At 41.4% G+C, this 6,716-nt stretch overlaps 1 non-coding gene across 1 annotated transcript; it reads right to left on the bottom strand.

Moving 5' to 3' along the window:
* Positions 1-822: 822 nt before the first annotated feature.
* On the bottom strand, positions 823-929 carry LOC130972329 (small nucleolar RNA R71). The gene has a single exon (XR_009083514.1). It is a non-coding gene; the product is annotated as a small nucleolar RNA R71 (small nucleolar RNA).
* Positions 930-6,716: the final 5,787 nt, after the last annotated feature.

Genomic DNA, 6,716 nt, shown 5'->3' with positions numbered 1-6,716 from the left:
ATTTTTACTTTCTTTTATTTTTGTTTTTGTTTACTTCCATTGTTTTATTTTCTCTTTCTATATTTTATTAGTTTTAGTTTATTTATTATCTCTAAAAAAATAAAAAAATTAAATAAATAGTACCAATATTTCTCTTAATTTCTAAAATTAAGTTTGGTGTTACCTATTTATTATTCTTCTATTTATTTTATTCTATATTTTTATCTCTTTACACAGGTTACCTCACTGGGAATTCTCTACACTCTGACGTAGAGATTCCCACTCTTTCTTGTGTTCTGTTTGTTTATGCGCAGGAACAGAGACAAAGAACATCTCTTAGGCTTTGATCCTGAACCTGAAAGGACTTTCAGGCGGCGTTTACAACAAGTAAGACTTTGCAAGGCTGCAGAATCCACTATGACAAATAATAATGCTAATGCCAATGTGGTAAATCCGAATGGGGATGATCAACAGAGGAGAGTGCTTGGCTCTTATTCTGCCCCTACTGCGGATCTTTATGGAAAAAGTATTGTGGTGCCTCCTATAAATGCAAACAACTTTGAGTTGAAGCCACAATTGGTCACCTTGGTGCAACAAAATTGCCAGTATCACAGACTTCCTCATGAAGATCCAAATCAGTTCATATCTGATTTTCTGCAGATATGTGATACTGTGAAGACAAATGGAGTGAATCCAGAGGTGTACAAACTCATACTTTTTTCGTTTGCCCTGAGGGATAAAGCAAAGCTATGGCTAGATTCCTAACCAAAGGAGAGTTTGGATACTTGGGACAAGGTTGTTACTGAGTTTCTCACAAAATTTTTCCCACCTAAGAAGCTGACTAAGCTTAGGTTGGAGGTTCAGACCTTCAGACAGAAGGATGGTGAAACTCTGTATGAAGCTTGGGAGAGATACAAGCTACTGACTAGGCAATGCCCTCCAGATATGTTCTCCAAATGGACCCAACTGGATATCTTTTATGAAGGCTTGGGTGAGATATCCAAGATGAGCCTAGACACTTCTGCAGGCGGTTCATTGCACAAAAAGAAGACACCATAGGAGACTATTGAGCTGATTGAATTGGTTGCAAGCAACCAATATTTATACTCATCTAACAGGAATCCTGTGAACTCTGAGACCCCTCAGAAGAGAGGCGTGTTAGAAGTAGAAGCTGTTAATGCTCTTCTTGCTCAGAACAAGCTGATGTCTCAGCAAATAAATCTACTTACTCAACAGATGGGTGGCATGCAAGTCTCAGCTATCAACACCAAAAATCCAACACAGGAAGTCTCTTATGATATGGCAGGTAATTTTATGCAAAATGATAATTATGATTATGCTCAACCTTCTTCTGAACAGGTGAATTACATGGGGAGTGGTCCTAAAAATCCCAACAATGATCCATATTCTAAGACATACAATCAAGGGTGGAGGAATCACCCAAAATTTGGGTGGAGAGATCAACCTCAGAGACCTCAAAACTTCAACAATAATCCTCAGGGCGGTTTTCAACAGAACAACTATAATAACTGCCAATTTCAGTCTCAGCAACAACAACCACCTCAGTAGGCAAATTCTAAAACCCAAGAAGATTCTAAATGGGAAATGATAATGAGTTTCATGCAAGAAACCAAGGCCTCCATTAGAAACTTGGAGGTGCAAATGGGTCAAATGAGCAAGCAATTACCTGAAAGGTCTCCAAATACATTCCCTGGTGATACAGTGGTGAACCCAAGAGAAGATTGTAAGGCCATTCAATTGAGAAGTGGTAAGGTAGCTGGTTCTGAGACCAAGGTCAATGAAGATCCAGTTGAAGGAGAAGCTCGAGAGGAGAAGAAGGAAGAGGTAGAACACGCCCCTCCTACGCATGCAGACAACCCGTTTCCTGACTCTCTTGACAACTATCCCACCTTACCAAAGGCTCCTGAATATAAGCCAAAAATGCCATATCCTCAGAGGCTTCAGAAGGCGTCCAAGGAAAAGCAATTCTCTAAATTTTTAGATGTCTTCAAGAAGCTGCAGATCAACATCCCTTTTGCAGAGGCTCTAGAGCAAATGCCTCTCTACGCCAAATTTATGAAAGAATTGTTGACCCACAAGAGGAATTGGAAGGAGCAAGAAACTGTGGTATTAACTAAGGAATGCAGTGCAATTATTCAACACACCCTTCCTGAGAAAATGCCAGACCCAAGAAGCTTTGTCATTCCCTGCACCATTGGAGAAGTCGGCATTCAGAGAGCTTTATGTGATCTTGGAGCTAGCATCAACCTCATGCCACTTTCAGTGATGAAAAAGCTTCAAATTGAGGAGGTAAAACCTACTCGTATTTCTCTTCAACTTGCTGATCTTTCTATTAAATTACCTGTGGGTGTGGTTGAAGATTTACTTGTTAAAGTAGGACCATTTATCTTCCCTGTTGACTTTGTTATATTAGACATGGAAGAGGAGGTAAAACCCTCTATTATACTTGGTAGACCCTTTTTAGCTACAGGTAGAGCTCTGATTGATGTGCAAAAGGGTGAATTAACCCTGAGGGTCAATGAAGAACAGGTGGTCCTGAATGTTTTTGAAGCTCTCAAGCACCCTAATGATTCTGAGGGGTGCATGAAAATAGATGTTATCGAACCACTTGTTCAAGAAGTACTGGAATCTGAGGTACTTGATGCTGTTCTGGATCCTATTTCTGAGTATGAATTAGTTGAAGTTGATGATTCACCACCCCAAAAGAAGCTGATGAACACGCCAAGCAAGGAGGAGGAAGCCCCAAGCTTGAGCTCAAACCCTTACCTCCTTCCCTGAAATATGTGTTCTTGGGTGGAAATGATTCATATCCAGTGATTATTAGTTCTTCTCTGAAACCTGAAGAGGAAGAGGCGCTTGTTTCAGTGCTCAAGAGTCATAAAACAGCTCTTGGGTGGACCATTAGTGACTTGAAGGGGATTAGTCCAACTAAGTGTATGCACAAGATTCTTCTTGAAGATGATGCCAAACCAGTTGTGCAACCACAAAGGAGACTCAATCCAACTATGAAAGAGGTGGTCCAAAAAGAGGTAATGAAACTATGGGAAGCAGGTATTATTTACCCTATTTCTGACAGTCCTTGGGTAAGTCCTGTACAGGTAGTTCCCAAGAAAGGCGGGATGACAGTGATCAAGAATGAAAAGAATGAGCTTATTCCTACAAGAACAGTCACAGGATGGAGAATGTGCATAGATTACAGGAGGCTCAACACTGCTACAAGGAAGGATCATTTCCCCCTCTCTTTCATTGATCAGATGCTTGAGAGGTTAGCTGGTCATGCTTTTTATTGTTTTCTAGATGGATATTCTAGATATAATCAAATTGCAGTAGACCCTCAAGATCAAGAGAAGACAGCATTCACATGCCCCTTTGGAGTATTTGCCTACAGGAGAATGCCATTTGGACTTTGCAATGCTCCAGCAACTTTTCAGAGGTGTATGCTTTCAATTTTTTCTGATATGGTTGAAAAGTTTATTGAGATATTTATGGATGACTTTTCTGTTTTTGGTAATTCTTTTGAATCCTGCCTTAAACATTTATCTCTTGTCTTGAAACGGTGTCAAGAATAAAATCTTGTTTTAAATTGGGAAAAATGTCATTTTATGGTTACAGAAGGCATTGTTCTTGGACACCGGATTTCAAGTAAGGGGATTGAAGTTGATAGATCAAACGTGGAGGTAATTGAAAAATTACCACCACCAACTAATGTTAAGGCAATTAGAAGTTTCTTGGGTCATGCAGGATTTTATAGAAGATTTATAAAGGATTTTTCTAAAATTGCTAAACCATTGAGCAACCTATTGGTTGTTGATGTTCCTTTTGTCTTTAATTCTGACTGTCAGCATGCTTTTGAAACTTTGAAGGCAAACCTTACCTCTGCTCCCATTATAGCTCCCCCTAACTGGGATTTACCATTTGAATTAATGTGTGATGCTAGTGATTTTGCTATAGGAGCCGTTTTAGGACAGAGGCATGGCAAGCTTGTACATGTCATCTATTATGCCAGTCGTGTGTTAAATGATGCTCAAAAGAATTACACAACTACAGAAAAGCAATTATTAGCTGTTGTGTATGCTGTTGATAAGTTTAGGTCCTATTTACTTGGTTCTAAGGTTATTGTTTATACTGACCATGCTGCGTTGAAGTACCTTCTAACCAAACAAGATTCTAAACACAGATTAATCAGATGGGTGTTACTCCTTCAGGAGTTTGATATTGAGATAAAAGACAGGAAAGGGTCAGAAAATCAAGTAGCTGACCATCTTTCCAGAATTGAGCCTGAAGCAGGAGAACAACCACCCACAGCTGTGACTGAGACATTTCCGGATGAACAATTGTTCCTCATTCAGCAGGCACCATGGTTTGCAGACATTGCAAATTACAAAGCCATGAATTTTATCCCAAGGGAGTACAGTAGGCAACAAGTGAAGAAGCTATTGACTGATGCAAAGTACTACATTTGGGAAGAACCATACCTTTTTAAAAGGTGCTCAGATGGAATAATCTGGAGATGTGTCCCAGATGAGGAAAAGCAGCAGATTCTTTGGCACTGTCATGGGTCTGATTATGGAGGCCACTTTGGTGGTGAGAGGACAGCTACAAAAGTCCTTCAGAGCGGGTTTTACTGGCCGACTCTCTTCAGGGACTCAAGAGCATTTGTAAAGCACTGTGGCAGATGTGAAAAAGCTACAAATCTCCCTGCCAACCATGAAATGCCACAGCAGGGACTTCTTGAGGTTGAGTTGTTTGATGTGTGGGGTATTGATTTCATGGGACCTTTTCCACCCTCACATTCAAACAACTATATCCTAGTGGCAGTGGACTATGTGTCCAAATGGGTGGAAGCTGTGGCTTTACCCACCAATGATGCCAAGGTGGTAATGGGCTTTCTTCAGAGGTATATCTTTAGCCGGTTTGGCGTCCCAAGGACACTCATTAGTGATGGAGGAAGTCACTTCTGTAACAGACAGCTAGACTCTCTTCTGCATAGATATGGAGTCCGTTATAAAGTGGCAACCCCCTATCACCCTCAGACAAGTGGACAGGTTGAAGTTTCTAACAGGGGGCTTAAGAGGATTCTGGAGAAGACCGTCAGTGTTTCAAGAAAGGACTGGTCTAGAAAGCTTGATGATGCTCTCTGGGCATACCGGACAGCATACAAGACTCCAATTGGCATGTCTCCATATCAGTTAGTCTATGGCAAAGCCTGTCACTTTCCAGTTGAGTTGGAGCACAAGGCTTATTGGGCAGTTAGGTATCTGAATCTTGATTCAGAAGCTGCAGGAATTAAGCGGATGCTTCAGTTGAATGAGCTTGATGAATTCCGATATTCAGCCTATGAGAATGCCAAGCTCTATAAGGAAAGAACCAAGTTACTGCATGACAAAAAGATTGCCATCAGAGTCTTTGAGCCAGGACAAAGAGTGCTTCTATATAATTCAAGGCTCAAATTCTTTCCCGGGAAGCTGAAATCCCAGTGGTCAGGGCCGTTTGTGGTTACCAGAGCCTCACCATATGGTCATGTGGAAATACAAGAAGAAAATTCTGACAGGAAATTTACCGTGAATGGCAAGAGATTGAAGCACTATCTTGGAGGCGAGATTGACCGCCAGAGGTCCACTCATCTGCTGAACTAGCAGAACTGACCGTCAAGCTAGTGACGTTAAAGAAGCGCTTGTCGGGAGGCAACCCGATAATTTCGTATCCTTCACTATTTTTCGTAGTAATTTCTCTTAGTTATTTTATTTTTATTGAGTTATTACTAATTTTTTGATCATGCAGCTATGTTCTCCCAGGAACCGAACACCTCAAGCTATATTTCAAAAAAAACGCACACACGACGCGAAAGCGTCGCTGACACGTTCGCGTCAGATGGATGTGTGTGAAAAATAAATTTGACAGAGAGTTGCGCGGGAGTGGCGCGAGAATGGAGCCTTTCGCACAAAGAAGCCCACGCGTGACCTGCGAAATCGACGTAAAAGAGTGTTTGGGCAGAGAGTTGTACTGGCTTGGGGCAAGAGTCGTGCTAAACGCACGGAATTGGTCACGCGGACGCGTGACCAATGCGATCACGTCGATTGCACAAACGGCCATCCACGCGTTAGCGTGATCGACGCTATCGCGTCGTATGAAAATAGGCATCCCAAGCCATGCGAACAGAAAGTCACGCGGGCACGCTGCTGGCTTTGCGCGAATAGCATAAAATCCATGGCACGTGATCGCGTGCCTGACGCTTTCGCGTCATTTTGGGAAGGCGCGACCCACGCAAACGCGTGCTCCACGCGTTCGCGTCGCTTGCGCCACACTAGTTCACTGCCTAGTTTTCTTCCTCTCTCTCCCAATCCTAATTCTCTCTTATTCTTTTATCCTTTTATTTTTCTTTCCTCATAATATTTATCTCTTTCTATTTTCAGTTCTTATTTGCTTAAGGACAAGCAAACCTTTAAGTTTGGTGTTGACGCTTCGCTTAAAGTTTTTCTGTTTATTCCTATGGCACCAAAAAAGGAGGCGAATCATCTTCACGGAGGAGCACAACTTGAAGAATAAAGCGACCGCTAGGATAACTAAGGTGGTTGAGTTTCTTTCACTTTTATTCCTCCCCTCTTTTTTTTCTATGTTATGTTCTGGCTTTCTGTTATTTTGCTTTGTTTGTTGCATGATCTTTTATTAGTTAGAATCATAGGATTAGTTTCCTTTTAATTGCTTTAATGCTGAAA

This window comes from Arachis stenosperma, chromosome 3, assembly GCF_014773155.1.
Source record: "Arachis stenosperma cultivar V10309 chromosome 3, arast.V10309.gnm1.PFL2, whole genome shotgun sequence".
In the NCBI taxonomy this organism is placed as follows: domain Eukaryota; kingdom Viridiplantae; phylum Streptophyta; class Magnoliopsida; order Fabales; family Fabaceae; genus Arachis; species Arachis stenosperma.
The sequence above is the reverse complement of the archived record's forward strand: the minus strand, read 5'-3'. Positions and strand labels throughout refer to the sequence as shown.